This window comes from Furipterus horrens, unplaced genomic scaffold (assembly GCF_987537825.1).
Source record: "Furipterus horrens unplaced genomic scaffold, mFurHor1.1.pri manual_scaffold_17, whole genome shotgun sequence".
NCBI lineage: Eukaryota > Metazoa > Chordata > Mammalia > Chiroptera > Furipteridae > Furipterus > Furipterus horrens.
This window is the reverse complement of record NW_028327187.1, coordinates 27,487,772-27,504,630: the sequence shown is the minus strand read 5'-3', so window position 1 is coordinate 27,504,630 and position 16,859 is coordinate 27,487,772. Positions and strand designations below refer to the sequence as shown.

Sequence of the window (16,859 nt, the reverse complement as noted above, 5' to 3'; positions counted from 1 at the left end):
GTTGCAAGGCATTTGACATTCTTCTTGCCTGTAAATTAAATATCTTTGATGATACCACAGACATAGTTTAACTTTCAAGTGAAAACATATTTTAAATGAAAAGAAACTTTAAAGACGGTTAGCTGCACTACTTTGTAGTCCACCACTGATCATTGTGATTTTCCTTGAATAATGATTTTTTTCTCCCTAAGATTACCCTCCTTGTCATTAAAGGGACTGCATGAAGTCCAGTTTTAATTTATCCTGTTCATTTGCATAAACACAACAAGAGCAGCAAATGATCACTTATGATCTTTAGTTCTGCTTTGCTGGAACTTAAGCAAGGAACCTTTAGGGTGACCTTCAGTCTGCCCTTCAGGGCACAGAAGCTGAGCCACATACCTGGCACTCAGCCTTGCCTATATACACCTGTATTTTCCAAGTCTTTCTGGTTTTCCATTATGCCTTAAGGTCCCTTCTAGCCATCTTTCAGGAAAATAACCTTCGTTCCTTCCCTGGAAAGATTGCTGTGGACCGCACAATCAACCACGGTACCAGGCCTTTTGTCTCATGGACGTTTATTACCTTTGAAAGTCATTCCCAGTTCCTCAGGGCTTTTTGGTAACAACCGGAGCCCAAGCATGTCTCCTTTACGCATGACATTCCAGTCAAAGACTTGGTAAAAAACAAAAACAAACAAACAAACAAACAAAAAAAAAAACACCTCTATTAACAACTGGTCTTATTAGTTTTATGCAAAGAAAGTTAGGTCATTACTTACTTCTTTAGAATGCCAAACTCTGGAGGGATCAGATAGGGAGAAAAATATGCAATGTGAAGGAAAATCCTTGTCCTTCTAATATTCATTGAACTGGCATTTCCATTCTTCATATTTTCATTTTTCCCCCACTAAAAATTTTTTTTGTTTTTCCATTACAGTTGTCCCATTTTTTCCCCCTCTTGCTTCCCTGCACCTTGTCCCTCCCTTCTCCCACATTCAGTCCCCACTCAGTTGTCCATGTCCGTGGGTCATTTATACATGTTCTTTGACTAGACCCTTCCTCTTCTTAACCCCTTCTCTCCCTCCCACCTCCCTCCTTGTTACTGTTAGTCTACTCCTTGCATACCTCTGGTCCAATTTTGCTCATTTGTTTGTGTTGTTCATTAGTTTCCTGTAATAGGTGACAGCATAAGGTATTTTTCTTTCATTGCCTGGCTTATTTCGCTAAGCATGATTCTCTCTAGTTCCATCCATGTTGTTGAAAATGGTAGAAGTTCCTTCTTTCTTTCTGCTACATAGTACTCCATTGTGTAAATGTACCATAGTTTTTTGACCCACTCATCTACAGATGGGCACTTAGGTTGTTTCCAGCACTTGGCTATTGTAAATAGTGCTGCTATGAACATTGGGGTGCATAGGTTCTTTTGAATTGGTGTTTCAGGATTTTTCGGATATAATCCTAGCAATGGAATTGCTGGTTCAAAAGGCACTTCCATTTTTAGTTTTTTGAGGGAATTCCAAACTGTTTTCCATAGTGGCTGCAGCAGTCTGCATTTCCACCAGAAATGCACCAGGGTTCCCATTTCTCCGCATCCTCTCCAGCACAAGTTGTTTGTTGATTTGTTGATGATGGCCATTCTGACTGGTGTGAGGTGGTATCTCATTGTGGTTTTTATTTGCATCTCTCTGATGGCTAGTGATGTTGAGCATTCTTTCATATGTCTATAGACCCTTTGTATGTCCTCTTTGGAGAAGTGTTTGTTCAGGTCCTTTGACCATTTTTTAATTGAGTTGTCTGTCTTCTTGTTGTTGAGTTGTATGAGTTCTTTATATATTTTGGAGATCAATCCCTTGTCTGAGATATCATTGGCAAATATATTTTCCCATATGGTTGGTTTCCTTTTCATTTTGCTGATGTTTTCTTTAGCTGAGCAGAAACTTTTTAGTTTGATATAGTCCCATTTGTTTATTCTTTCCTTTATTCCCCTTGCCTTAGGAGATATATCAGTGAAAATGTTGCTACGTGGGATATCTGAAATTTTCCTGCCTATGTTTTCATCTAGGACTTTTATGGTGTCACAGCTTACATTTAAGTCTTTGATCCATTTTGAGTTTATTCTCATGTGTGGTGTAAGCATACCTCTTCAGGGGAAAGGCTAAGGGAGTAAACCCCGACAGAAAATCCGGAGCCGGAGTCCCTAAGGCGGTTTGACGTTGTAGTCAACACCGGCAACTCCTGCGGCGCACCTGAAGCCATGCTGTATCGACTCCGTCTTTCCCTTGGACCCTTCAGCTGCGAAGAGAGGGGGGGTCTGCTGCATGGGCAACAGCAGACCCTCCATATCACCCTGCTCAGGCTCTGTAGCTTCATCGCAAGATGTCGATTCAACACGGGAGGAGACAGATACCATGTCACTCCCGAGTCGGACTGCACAGCCATTCTCGGCGGTGCAGATAGACTCTTAAGAAGCTACACCATCGTCTCTCGAGACGGACGGCTGCCGACGACGGTGTAAGTTGGTGGTCTAGCTTCATTTTTTTGCAAGTCCCTATCCAGTTCTCCCAACACCATTTGTTGAAGAGGCTCTTTTCACTCCATTTGATGTTTCTTCTCCCTTTGTGAAATATTAGTTGACCATATAGACCTGGGTTTATTTCTGGGCTCTCTATTCTGTTCCATTGATCTATATGTCTGTTCTTATGCCAGTACCAGACTGTTTTGATTACTGTGGCCTTGTAGTATAGTTTGATATCAGGTATTATGATTCCTCCTACTGTGTTCTTCTTCCTCAAAATTGCTGTGGCTATTTGGGCTGTTGAAATATTTGTTCTAGGTCTGTGAAAAATGTCATTGGTATTTTAATAGGGATTGCATTGAATCTATAAATTGCTTTGGGTAGTATGGACATTTTAATGATGTTGATTCTTCCCATCCATGAGCATGGTATATGCTTCCAATTATTTGTATTTTCCTTAATTTCTTTCTTCAGTGTTATGTAGTTTTCTGAGTACAGGTCTTTTACCTCCTTGGTTAAGTTTATTCCTAGGTACTTTATTTTTCCTGTTGCTATGGTAAATGTTCAGTAATTTTCTAAGAGAAAAAATATTAAATTTTTATATTGGCCATAAATAAACCTACCCTTCGATATGCCTTCTGTTTAGGCCTAGGTAAACTTCCTATATTTTACAAATGATTAATTCTGTTAACTTGCACTTAAGTCTGATGTAGCTCCATTCTAACAAGTGCAAATTTCTCTCTGGAAATGAGAAGCAAAGGTCTTATTTTTATCTCTTATGGATCTCTGAAGATCTTATTTATTACCTTAATTATTCTAGGTTAGTAATAGTATAAGAAAATTCTCTTCAGAGAACCAAATTTTTCTTTCAAAACCTACATTATTAGCACATTAAGTACTAAACTTGTTCTCTCATATAGTTTCTTTCAAAGTCTAATTTTAAACTGGTCAGATAGTGTCTGTATTTATTCAATTCCTTCAAGGTACATACAACCTATAAAACAAAAAGCAAAAACAAAATATATAAATAAAAATTTTCAGAGATTCATAAGAACATTTATTTACTAAGAATTTTGGGATCGAGGATATTAATAGCACATTTAAGTAACACTTTGGAAGGTAATATCTTTCTATAAGTGCTTTATCATCAATAAATTTCTATATAAGTAACACTATTTCAGTATGATTCACATCATAATCAGGAATTTATTATTTCCAATGAATTTGTTATTTAAACACTAGTATAATAATGATGTTTAACATTCTCAAAGAATTTATTTTCTCAAGCTGTATTCTGCAAGGTTTTCATTTTGTCTCTAGTCTTCTCAAAGGATATAGGAAATGTTCCTTGATAGGTAAACAGTGACAGTATTACTTTTAGAGCTAGAGGAGAGACACTACAATATAGCTGGGAGAAAAGACATAAATAAATATGTGTGTATATTTACCTACACAAATCATTTGGTATTTATCTTTTGCTGTTACCAAAGGGAAAAAGTTTAAGTGGGAATAAGTAGTTTAATTTAGAAATAACAGCTGCATGGTTTCCCTTTACCCAAGAACCAAGTAAGTCATTGTTTTCTATCAGGTGCCCTGTATTGCTCAAATAAAACTTTATACAGATTCCCAGTGAAGTACAGAGGCTAGTGCCTATCAAGTCCCTAAATTTTTGCTGGTTAACAATAAGTAGGCTTCAACCCACTTTATTATTGTCGGTGATGTAGCCTCCTTTCTTTAATTTCCTCAGCATATCTTTTCGCTTATAGTACGCTTTTAAGAGTGGGTCATGCAGGCTTTTATAGTTCGTGTCCAAAAGCTGACAATAAGGATTAATCAGGTTAAAACCATAAGAAGGTTGATGAAGCTGTAAACACAGATTCAAAAGTATTATATAAGGTGAGTGAAGCCACATTTTAAAACCTCAAATTGTTGAAATGATTAGTCTATTCACTGAAAATAAAACATGTAAGCAGAATACGAAGTGAGGGCATACAGACAATGGACTGTTTAGGATAAATCTTACTGCTTTTCTCTTCCTCTCTTCTCTACCAGAGCTGTCTTTAGGCTGGAGGTGGTAGCCTCAACCTCAGTCCAATTCCTGAAGACTGAGGTGAAGCCCTAAAAGTACCTACATGGTAGGTAAGATACTTAATATGTGGGCAGAGAATCAGACAGGAAGGACACTATAGAGTTTTAGTTTTCTTTTTCCATTTAAAAGCTTTCTTTCTAAGTTTCCGAACACTTGATTGATGCCATTCTCTTGTCTCTCCCAAAGGGAACTATATCAGGAAGCTGGATTCCCTGACTACCAATGTTTCCTTAAAAAGGGAAAGAAAGACATCCTTCTGGGCAAAGATTTAATTTACAGTGAAACTAGGCAGGAAGCCCATATCTTTCCTATAAGAGAAACAATAATCAGTGATGGCAACTGATACAATGGTGCAATTATAGTGGATTGATTACTGCTTCTTCTTCTTTTAGATGTTGACTTGTGTCGTTCACAGCCATGTGTTGACCAAACAAAGGCTACTGACCTATCAAGAAAGAACAAATTTATTTGTTAAGGCCAGGGTAAGCTTTTTTGTGTCAATGAAAATAATTGGTTTTCCTGAACTGAAGAGTTACTCTATCAACACTACCTGCCAGTGAGATCATAGGGGAGACTTAAAAGTATGCAAATTGCTTTTTCACTTAACATGTTATCTTTTCTTGAAAGCAAAATGTCTAAGTTAGTTGGCAAAGTATTTACTATTAACTTTACAATAAAATAAATTTATGGAGTTTGTGTATAGTCACGACTGAAGCATAATAATACAAGATGGTAGATAAAATAATTTTTCTTCCACTTGCATTCAAAACAATGTGAAAGACCTTTAAATTTCCCATTTCCATAGTGCTCTGCTAAAGTGGTCTGCCGTTCAGGAAGCAGCAGGGTCAGGTGAAGGAGTGTGGCTTTAAAGTCAGGAGACATTGGTTCTGGTATGAGATCTGCTGCTATGTACCTGTGACATTAGATAAATCATGGCTTTAGGGTAAAATGAGTTTTCCAAAAAATGAGGGTATAAATATAAAGTCTTAACTTCCTTGAGGAGATACTGCTAAAAGACAAGGATCTCACAAAGTTATTCTTCAGGGGAGTTGAATGTAGTCCCTAGTTATGACTTAATGCATACATGTTAGGGTAATCAACATAATAAAGTATAGAGAGCCAGTATAAATAAGTATAGGAAAATCTGGAAATAAGTAGCTAACAAGTGAATAACTGAGGAATAGAATAGAAATACGGTACATAGAAGGTATTTGAGGAAGTAGCCAACAGGGATCCAGTTACAAACTAAAAAGGAGTGTTATTACTAGTAGTGAAATAGGTTCTGAGTAGTTTTTAGGAAAGCTAATTTGTGGGAGTGCGACTCAATTTCTGTGAGGTTGGCATATACTTAGAACATACTGGTTTTCAAAAGAGAAATTATATTGTTTTCCAGCAATAAAACTTAAAGAGATCATACATATTGGGCAGGCATGAGAAACACCAAGGAGCCCCTACTCATTCTTGATGACACTCCAGACAGTGGAAGGGTAAAGATGTCATAGTTATTTCTGTAGGAATTTCCTCTTATTGTGATCAAAGCACACACTCAACCAGAAAGTTCTGAACCTTCTTCAGGTTTGGCCTAGCTAAGGACAGAGTGGGAAGTAGTAGGCAGAGAACTTAAAATGTGTACTATATGAGTGCAGCACAGTGAAACACTAACAGTACTGATTCACTGCTGAGTGAGATAGTGTAGACCAAAGGCAATGTAAATTCTAAGGAAAGATAAGATAATTGGGGGTTGTGACACGGGAAAGTCTTCATATAGTTCTTGAAAGATGGCTCAAACTGAAGGTCGGGAAGGAGAGGAGGAGAGTGCATGCCAGATGTACAAAAGTATAAGAGTAGGAATTAGAATGGCATGAGAAAGATCCCAACCTTCATAGCAAAGGCTGAATTGGGTGGCTGAGGTATATCATGGGGCCTTCTACCATTAAAGTAAGGTTCAGGTGTGGGGCCCTATAGCTCAGGGGTTAGAGCACTGGTCTTATAAAGTAAGGTTCAGACATTAAGCACTTCAATTCATTTAATTTCACTTGGTATGTGAAATTGAAGCTGACTCAAAGAAAAACCACAGCAGTTTTCAAATTTAATACCGAGATGAAAAGGATAAAGAAAATAACTTAAGCACTTGTTTACCTTTTCACTTATATCTGTAGTGTAGAATACATTATTGGTTCCTGGGAGAACAAGCAGCTTGACCCCCAAGAGGCAGATCCAATAGATGAGATGTCCCTACCTCGGTAATGGGTATTTTTCGCGAGCTCTGTCAGACAGAATTAGAATTTATTTATTTTTTTCTTGAATTAGTCTTCTAGTTCAGACCACTCTACTCATATTTCAATGGACTAATACCTCCAAATAAAGCAAAAAATCACACACTTAGGGTTGAAATCACGCAACCTGCCAACAACCCCGAAGGCCTCCCAGCTTCTCGCGTTCACCACCTTGGTAACTTGGCCCCGCCCCTGGCCTCATCCGGGCCAGAGGAACACCTAGCCAACTGACTGCTTGGAACCTGCGACCTTTCAGCTGAGTCGTCAAGCTCCCGCCCATTCCTCCGTCCTTGCTCATCTGAGATCTCCGCCCCTTCCGTTAGCGGGTCCTCCGGAGACTCCGCCCAGGAACCCGGAAAAGGACGACTACGGATTGGCCGCCACTCGCCACTTACGGTTCCACGCTGCTCTGCTTTGTCAGCTCGGCTGCTGGCGGCCGCCTTCGTGGCGTCGGCTTTGGCTGCCTTACAGCAGTTGCTTAAGTACAGATCCATGGCTTGCCATCAGCCCCCAGGGAGCCGGGGACAGTGCAGCAAGACCTCGTTTTTTCTCCTTTTTACGGACACGTTTACCGCTCCAGGCCTAGTTCAGATCCGAGACGCCAACACAGTGGTCGCCATGGTAACGCGTCCTTCTGACCATGCTCCTCACTGCTGCATTCCATACGCGACCTCCGATGTCCTCAATCTGCGCCTACCTAAGGGGACAGCTCACGCTGCCGCCAGTACCTTCGGCGCATGCACAGTACCCAAGCCCTAAGGTTTAAGCGCCTGAGTTAGGAAAGTGGTCTAAAGAGCTTGGTGTGAGAGAGCTACAGCTGAGATTCCATTTATCTCTAAAACTAACAGCCCTTATTTAAACTAAACTGGAGTGTATCAAGCTTTGTCAGTGATATCTGCTTGTAATTCTTCTAGTTCTTCCTAGCCCCTAAGGAGCCATGATTCTGTTCATCACATGTCCATGAGAAATTGTGGTAGTTTGTACAAGGGCCAGAAGGCTGGCTTTCAACATCCATCCCCTTCCATTAGCCTTACCATCCCCCAGGCCCCATTAGGACACATTGCTTTTACCAGGGCTCAATGCTTTCTTCCCATGTCTTCCTTTGTCCTGTCTTGGGCTCTTCATCTCTACTCTCTTCTCCCTACTTTTTTCTTCCCTTTCTTTGATTCATTTCTTTCTATCTTCACATTTGATTATCCAACATTAATTGAGTACTTGCTCTATGTCAGGCACTGAGTGTGAAAATACAACAGTGAGTAAAAAATAGTACCTGCTACCTAGGAGGTCACTAGATTGTAACTATATTAAGGGTTAAGACAGCACTTGATGTGTCAGGAATTTGTACTTTGTCTTCTTGCTTTTTTTTTAATGAATCGTTTTGTGCTAAAAAATGCATAACATAAAATTTATTGTCTTAACTTTTTAAAAATTATTTATTTATTTATTTTCTTTTTAGAGAGACGGGAAAGGAGAAAGCGAGAGAGAAACATCACTGTGTGGTTGCCTCTCACTCATGCCCCCAACTGGGGACCTGATATGCAACCTAGTCATGTGCCCTGACTGGGAATCGAACCAGCGACACTTGGCTCAAAGGCCGACGCTCAATCCACTGAGCCACAGCAGCCAGGGCTTGTCTTAACTATTTTTAAGTGTACAGTTCAGTAGTGCTAATTATATCTACACTGTTGTTGTGCAACAGATCTCCAGAACTTGTTCATTTTGCAAAACTTAAACTCTATACCCCTGAAACAATTCTCCTTTTCTCTCTTCCCTTCATCCCCTGGTAACCTCCTTTCTATTTTTTGTTTCTGTGAACTTGAGTACTTTAGATACCTTATATAAGTGGTATAAGTAAAATCATAGTATTTGTCTTTTTGTGATTGGCTTATTGCACTTAGAATTATATCCTCACAGTTCATTCATGTAGTATGTGATAAGATTTTCCCTTTATAAGGCTCTGAATAATATGTATATACCACATTTTCTTTATCCATTCAACCATCATGGACATTTAAGTTGCTTCCACCTCTTAGCTACTATGAATAGTGCTACTATGAACATGGGTGTGTAGATATCTCTTCAAGATCCTACTTCAAATTTTATTTGTATATATACCCAGATTTGGGATTGCCAGATCATATGGTAATTCAATTATTATTATTTTTAGGAATCACTAAACTGTTTTCTATAGTGGTTGCAACATTTTACAATCCCAGCAACAGTGCAACAGTGTTTCAATTTCTCCATATCCCTGCCAAAACTTATTTTCTGTTGTGTTTTTTGTTTTATTGATTTTTTTTTATTAATAGCTCTCCTAATAAGTATGAGGTGATATTTCATTGTGGTTTTGATTTGTATTTATCTGATGATTAGTGATGTAAAGCATCTTTTCATATGCTTGCTGGCCATTTGCTGTCTTCATGTTTTTGGTTATCTTTTGGCCATTTAGTAACAATACCTACCATTTATTGAGAACTTATTAATTTCAGATGCTATGCTAAATGCTCACCTCATTTAATCCTCACAGCAGTCCAATCTATATTTACTTTATCTCTGTAGATGAAGAATTTACTCACAATGACAATGGCTAATATGTAATGGAGCTGACATTTGAATCCAAGTTAACTGACCCCCAAAACTGTGTTGTTAATCAATACCCTGCACTCTTACATGTGTTGTTTTGATTTCACATATATGATTATGATTTCTGCATTTACTACTCTAGCCTGGTAAGATACTCTACTGGCAGTCAAACATCTCTACATGAATGTCTGACAAGCAACTGAAATCGACATACTCAAAACTCAAATCAACCTTCCCTTCCTGAAACAATAAAACAAAGGCCTCATTATTTCTCTGTATTTCTTCTCTCAGGGACAGGTACCACTTCTACCCAAGCCAGAAATCAGAAAATGTTCCTAGATGCCTCCTTTTCCTGCACCATTGACATTCTGCTTTGACATCCTAAACATTTCTCATGTCTCTCTCTTCCTTTCCATTTCTTCTACCAGTGCTCTTAATAAGCCACTCATCATTTTTTGTCTACACTGTTATCACAGCTTCCTACGATCTCCCTTCTACGTTCATCTCTCCAATCCATCTTTCATATTGCCATCAAAGTGATCTTTCTAAACTGAAAACTGATCACATCTCTTCCCTGCTTAACGCCCCAGATGACCCTCAGAAAGAATGAAAACAAAGCATAAAATGTCTTTGTGAATTGGTTCCTATACTACACCAAAAATTTCAGCTTATAGTAACATAAAACTGCTTTTAGTTGTTGCTCTGCACACAGCCTACTGTTTCATGGCTCTGCTCATTGCTCATGCTGTCTCCTCTGCCTTGCATGACTATGCTCCTTCTTTGCTTGGCTAATTCTGGGGCCTCAGCTGGAATGACTGGCATATTTGGACTCTCTTCACGAGATTTTTCATCTTCTAGGAGGTAAAGCTGTGCTTCTTCACAAATTTGTCTTAGGGCAAGAAAGGACAAGTCCCAAAGTTCAAATACTTAAAAGAATTGCTTGCATCAAATAGGCCGAAGAAACTCAGTTGGTCAAGTCCAGAGTCAATATAAGATCATGGATATAGAGAAGAGTTGTTCATTGGAGGTGAGTAGTGTAACAATATAGCACAGTCCACTCTCTGGTCCCTATGATTTATGTTTCTTCAATATGCAAAATATACATACCTCTTTTTAAAATTATTTTTTAATCCTCACTAGAGGACATTTTTAAAAATTGCTTTTAGAGAGAGAGGAAGAGAGAGAGAGAAAGACAGAGATATGAGAAACATCAATTGTTTGCCTCCTGTACATACCCAGACCAGGGATCATATGTGCCTGGACTGGGGACCAAATCCTAACCCAGGTATATGCCCTGACTGGGAATTAAACACACAACCTTTCATTTATGGAATGATGAACTGAGCCACATGGGCCAGGGCTGCTTACCTCTTTTTTAAAAAAAAAATCTTTATTTTTATTGTTGACACTATTACAGATGTCCCTATCCACTTCCTCTTTTTGCCCACATCCAGCCAGCCTGCAACCCCCTTCCCTCTGGCCATCACCACACTGTTATCTGTGTCCATAGTTCATGCATATATGTTCTTTGGCTAATCCCTTCACCTTCTTTCACCTAATCCCCCTTAACCCACTTTCCTCTGACATCTGTATCCATGCCTCTGGTTTAATTTTGTTCATCGGTTTATTTTGTTCCTTAGATTTCACATATAAGTAAAATCATATGGTTTTTGTCTTTCTCTGACTGACTTATTTCACTTAACATAATACTCTTTAGGTCTATCCATGCTGTCCCAAAAGGTAAGATTTCCTTTTTTACAGCTGTGTAGTAGTCCATTGTGTAAATGTACCGCAGCTTTTTTATCCACTCATCTACTGCTGGGCACTTGGGCTGTTTCCAGATCTTGGCTATTATGAATAACACTGCTATGAAAATAGGGGTGCATATATTTTTTCTGGTTCGTATGTCAGGATTCTTAGGCTTTATTCCCAGACATGGGATCACTGGGTCAAAAGACAGTTCCACTTTTAATTTTTTGAGCAATTTCCATACTGCTTTTCACAATGGCTACACTAGTCTGCATTCCCACTAAGTTCAGAAGGGTTCCCTTTTCTCCACATCCTCGCCAGCACTTGCTGCTTGTTGATTTATTAATGATGGCTATTCTGACTTGTGTGAAGTGATATCTCATTGTGGTTTTAATTTATTTTCTATGATTAGTGATGATGAGCATATTTTCATATATCTATTGGCCATTTGTATGTTTTCTCTGGAGAATGTCTATTTAGGTCCTTTGCCCATTTTTAAGTTGGATTGTTTGTCTTCCTGGTGTTGAGTTGTATATATTCTTTGGAAATTAATCCTATATCAGATGTATCATTGGCAAATATGTTCTCCTCTACGGTGGTTCCCTTTTCATTTTGTTGATGGTTTCTTTTGCTGTACAGAAGGTCTTTAGTTTGATGTAGTCCCATTTGTTTATTTTTTCTTTATTTCCATTGCCCTAGGAAATATATTAGTGAAAATATTGCTATGCAAGATGTCTGAGATTTTACTGCCTATGTTTTCTTCTAGGATTTTTATGGTTTTGCCACTTCAATTTTGAGTTTATTCTAGTAGATGGTGTAAGTTGGTGGTCTAGTTTCATTTTTTTGCATGTACCTGTCCAGTTTTCCCAACATTATTTATTGAAGAGATTGTCTTTACTCCATTGTATACTGTTGCCTTCTTTGTCAAATATTAACTGACCATAAAGGTGTGGACTGGTTTCTGGGCTCTTTCTTTGTCTTTTCCCAGCTCCTGGTGATTTGCCAGCAGTCTGTGGTATTCTTTGGCTTTTCAACTACATAACTGCAATCTCTGTCTTCAGCATAATGTGACATTCTCCCTGTGTGTATATCTTCATGTGGCCATCTTATAAGCACACCAGCTGTATTTGATTAGGGGCTCATCCTACTTCAGTATGACTTCATCTGCACTTATCACATCTGCAATGTTCTCAGGTACGATGGGTAAGGACTTCAATATATATTTTTTAAAAATACGTTTTTTTGATTATGCTGTTACAGTTGTCCAAATTTCTTTTCCCTCTGCTCCCCTCCACCCGGTGGCCCCCCTCCCTCCAGTTGTCCCCCCCTTTTAGTCCATGTCCATTGGTTGTGCATATAGTTCTTCTCAACCTCTTCCTGTCTACTCCATTCCCTCCTACTATGTTTCTTAATTCCTGTACCATCTCCCTCCTTTTCCCCCTTCCCCCTCCCTGCTGACCTCCCCCCAATATGTCCCCCATACCTATAGTTCTTTTTCCACTCTCGTTGCCTATTTAGTTTGCCTTTGTTTCGATTCCCTAGCTTCTGTTGTTGGTTGTTGTGATGCAGTTTTCATTTTAATGTTTATAGTTTTGATCCTTCTTCTAAACCAGTCCCTTTAACATCTCATATAATAGTGGTTTGGATCTAATGAACTCCTTCAGTTTTGCTTTGTCCTGGAAGCACTTTCTCTGCCCTTCTATTCTAATGGTAGTTTTACTGGATAGAGTAATCGTGGTTGTAGGTTTTTGCTTTTCATTACTTTGAATATTTCTTGCCAGTCCCTTCTTGCCTGCAGGGTCTCCCTTGAGAAGTCAGCTGATAGTCTAATTGGGACCCCTTTGTACATGATTCTTTTCTTCTCTCTTGCTGCTTTTAAGAGTCTCTCTTTACCTTTAATTTTTGACAATTTGATGATAATATATCTAAGAGTGGTTCTCCCTGGGTCCAGTTTTTCTGGAACTCTCTGTGCTTCCTGGACCTGTAAGTCTATTTCCTTCCCCAAGTTCAGGAAGTTCTGCTTCATTATTTTCTCACATAATTTTTCAATTTCTAGTTCTTCTTCTTTGCCCTCTGGCAATCCTATTATTCAAATGTTCATTCACTTATAGCTGTCCCAGAGGTTTCTGATCCTCTCCTCGCTTTCCTTACTTTTTGTTTCCTCTTTCTGCACTGGTTGGCTGTTTGTTCCTTCCATATGTTCCGATTTGTTGATTTGATCTCTGGATTTTATTTCCTCACCACTTGTCTCGTATGTGTTTTCATTCATTTCAGCAGAAATAGCTTTCATTCCTTCCCTGTCTTGTTCCAAATCTTTTGTTAATTCGGTAAGCCACCTTATGACTATAGCTCTGAACTGATTCTCAGAAAGATTTCCTATTTGTTCGTCTGTCAGGTCCTGCATCTGCTGCCTGGTGAGCTGGGTCACCAGGATTTCAATCATTGTTTGCTTCATTCTGACAGTCTTGTATTTAGCTTTGCTTCCTGGGCAGGCTATAGGGGGCGGAGCCCCATGCACTCATCACTACCCAGAGACCAGCGGTGATCAGCGACCTTTTTTGCTGCACTATGACGCTTTGTGTGGGGGCAGGGGTCCAAGACGGATTTCTGCCATTACTCTCTGCTGAGAGACTGGGATCCGTCCCCCCGCCCTCTGGGCCTCACAGTCCAAGGCAATGGGGGGCTGCCTTTCCCAGCTTTGGAATTGCAAGCTGCGGGGTCTCGACTGCAGCCGGGATTGCTCCCCTGGTGTTTCTCACTATCCCGCCGCTATCCCCGCTGCTACCATAAACAGCACCGCGGTTTCTCACCCCTTCTACCCGTCTGGACGAGCACCACTGGTTTATAACATCGTACATTGGGCTTCCATGTAGTTTTATTTTCTGGAATTTCTGGTTATCTTTTGTTTTAAGGTAGTTGTATTCTTACTTAGTTGTAGAAGGAGACCGAGCGTGTCAGTCTAAGCCTCCATCTTGGCCGGAAGTCTCAACATAGTTTTTGAGAGAACACAATTAAATTCATAACAGAATCTGAAACAAGGTGAGGAGGGTCTTTTCCTGTGAGGAATCAGAGCTGGAGTAAGGTGAGGAAGGCATCCACACATGTGCATGGTATGGCGTGGGGCTGTCACATCCTGAGCAGAGTAAGCAGGGCATCTGTGCAGGGGAAAGCCTGGTTAGGGGGTCTGAGACCAGCAGGATGAGAAGAGCATCTGTCAGAGGTGTGCTAGGTGTCTGAGTTTGAACAAGGTGAACAAGAGTGTGCTCTACATGGGAGTAGGAGGGGAGGAATCTGGTATGGGTTGTCAGAACCTCATGGGGGAGAAAGGCATCCATGTAGGGGGGACAACCTAGCTTAGAGTGCTGGAGTGTAAGCCAAGTGAGGAGGGTGACTCTCTGTGTGGACAGCCAGGCATGGGTTTTCAGAGCCACCATGGGACATTATTGAGACAGATGGCAGAACTTAAACAAGGTCTGAAACTTTTCATGGTTGTATTGTGGTTATTTAGGAGAATGGTTTTGATTATATTAAGCACTGAAGTATTTGGGGCATCAAATTGGCAACTAGAAAAACTCACTTTTACTTGTACCTTTTCTGTAATTTTCAAGGTAGAAAATAATTAAAAATTTGGAAACAAATATGCCAAAATATTATTTTTCTAGAGATCTAGGTAGTATATTCACAGGTACTTATTATGACATCTACAGTTTTCTATCAGATTATAACATTTCAAAATAAAATTTATTCAAAATGAAAAGTAATGCATGGTTATAATAGAAAGGAAGAAAGTAAATCACTCATGAATGTGTCGCCCAAAGAAACTGTTAACACTGGGTGTATTGCTTTTATGTTAAAAAAAGACAATAATCAAAGCAAACTAAACTTTATGGTATAAACTTTAGAAGGGTGGGTATTTTTTAAAGATAAAATTAGATAGGTAATTTTCCTTTTTTCACCTTGAGAGGAAAAGTTGAAACTGCTCGAGTTACTGTGTTAAATTTAAGGTGCCTGTTCACTTGCAAGTCATTGCTGGAGTCACTAGAGGGCACACTCCTACCAAAGACCATACTAAGTTCTGAAAATAAAATACTGTAACATTCTTTGAAATATTTTTTAAAAGCTTCAATTAAACTTCCATCCCTATTTTAAAACATCAGCATGGTATTTTGGTATCCTTTTCATTTATCTTATGTTAGCTTACTTTACTTTTAGAATAATAAGCTGTGGAATTTACTGTTGTGTACATAGTGGCTGTCTTTATTGGCTTTTCTCTTTAAGTTTAATCCTACATCTTTGCCCCTAGTTAGTAGCACGAACCCTCTTGAGGTTCTTAGGTTCTTCCTAATATTTTCTTACACTTCCACAGAGGTTAAATTGTCACAACTACTCTGTCAGTGCTCCTGTCTTAGATATGTCACCCTCCTTTTGGAGATATGAAACTTATTTTTATATTTATAGATTAAGAGTTTTATTTTGTGAATTTGATTGTTTTAAGGAAAAGGTAAAGGATTTTTTTTTTGTTTGTAAGCCAAATTAATCTTGATATTGGGGTGTGTTGGAGGAAGATAGGAGCTGGGTTTATTTGAGGAGGTGTTTTGAGGTGCAATACTTGCTGGTGGATCTTTGGCCCTGAAGCAAACCCATTGCCAGACCCAAGATTGTGCCAAGTCACTGTTGCTATGATGAATAAATTACTGACACACCAAAAGTGTCAGTGGTGAGGGGGACCTAAACAAGCAACATCATTTTCTTTCAGTATTTAGTGAAATCCTAGGATTCTATAAATGTTTGATGTGAATTTTCTTAAGAAATTTTAGAGCCCAAACTTGCACTAAAGTACAAATTCCAAGCTAGTTTATTCTGGGGTATACCTCAAAAGAATTATTTTTCATATCTCAGTACTAATATTTAAACTTCTTTTAGATTTCATTGATTAATAGTAATAATAGTAGCTGATATTTACTGAATGCTTACTATGTGACAAGCACTTTGTATGCATAATTGGATTTAATTATGTGGTTAACATTGATATTTTCCTACTTTGTAGATGAGGGAACAAAAGCTCAGGGGATGATTTTTTTAATTTTAATTTTTCCATTACAGTTTACATTCAATATTATATTAATTTCAGATATACAGCAGATTGGTTAGACAACCATATACATTACAAAGAATCCCCCCTGATATTTCCAGTACCCACCTGGCACCATACATAGTTATTACAATATTATTGACTATACTCCATGTGCTGTACTTTACATTCCCATGACTATTTTGTAACTGCCAATTTGTACTTCTTAATTCCTTCACTTTTATTCACCCAATCCCCCAACCCCCGCCCCTCTGACAACCATCAGTCTGTTCTCTGTAGCTATGAGTTTGTTTCAGTTTTGTTTGTTTGTTGTTTTATTCTTTAGATTTCACATCTAAGTGAAATCATATGGTATTTGTCTTTCTTTGACTTACTTATTTCTCTTAGCATAATACCTTCTATTCATCCATACTGTTGCAAATGTGAGATTTTACTCTTTTTATGGCCAAATAATATTCCATTATGTACCACTACTTTTTTATCTGCTCGTCTATTGATGGGCACTTGGGTTGCTTCCATATCTTGACTATTGTAAATAATGCTGTAATGTACATAGGAGTACATATATTACTTT

The 16,859-nt window shown here is 38.8% G+C and overlaps 1 long non-coding RNA gene across 2 annotated transcripts; it reads right to left on the bottom strand.

Moving 5' to 3' along the window:
- Window positions 1-3,797: 3,797 nt before the first annotated feature.
- LOC149990734 (uncharacterized) lies at window positions 3,798-7,453 on the bottom strand. Of its 2 annotated transcripts, none has more exons than XR_016508613.1 (3): window positions 7,257-7,453; window positions 6,725-6,851; window positions 3,798-5,030 (listed from the first exon to the last, which is right to left on the bottom strand). It is a non-coding gene; the product is annotated as an uncharacterized LOC149990734 (long non-coding RNA). The 2 variants fall into 2 exon arrangements; XR_016508612.1 differs by lacking the exon at window positions 7,257-7,453 and adding an exon at window positions 7,111-7,180.
- Window positions 7,454-16,859: the final 9,406 nt, after the last annotated feature.